This window comes from Cupressus sempervirens, chromosome 7 (assembly GCF_028749045.1).
Source record: "Cupressus sempervirens isolate cs-2001-9-10 chromosome 7, ASM2874904v1, whole genome shotgun sequence".
In the NCBI taxonomy this organism is placed as follows: Eukaryota; Viridiplantae; Streptophyta; class Pinopsida; order Cupressales; family Cupressaceae; genus Cupressus; species Cupressus sempervirens.
In genome coordinates, this window is record NC_143124.1 from 690,578,210 (window position 1) to 690,578,466 (window position 257).

Genomic DNA, 257 nt, shown 5'->3' on the forward strand with positions numbered 1-257 from the left:
TTGCCGCATAATTTATTCGCTAGTGCGTTCTCGGTGCGTGCTCGCCTCTTCACTGTCTCATCCTACAGAAGTGCATGGCACTGTCGTGACAGCCTTTGTGGTCCGGGCCAGTAGAAGCGTAGAGTATTACCGATAATTTTTGTTTGGATGCGGAAACTCTCCATGCCCTGTCCTGCCCTGTGCGATCCGAACGGCTGCGGCTCGTGGGTTCTGCGGGAGATACTCTTCTTCAGCTCCCCCCTAAAGAGAGCGTTCGG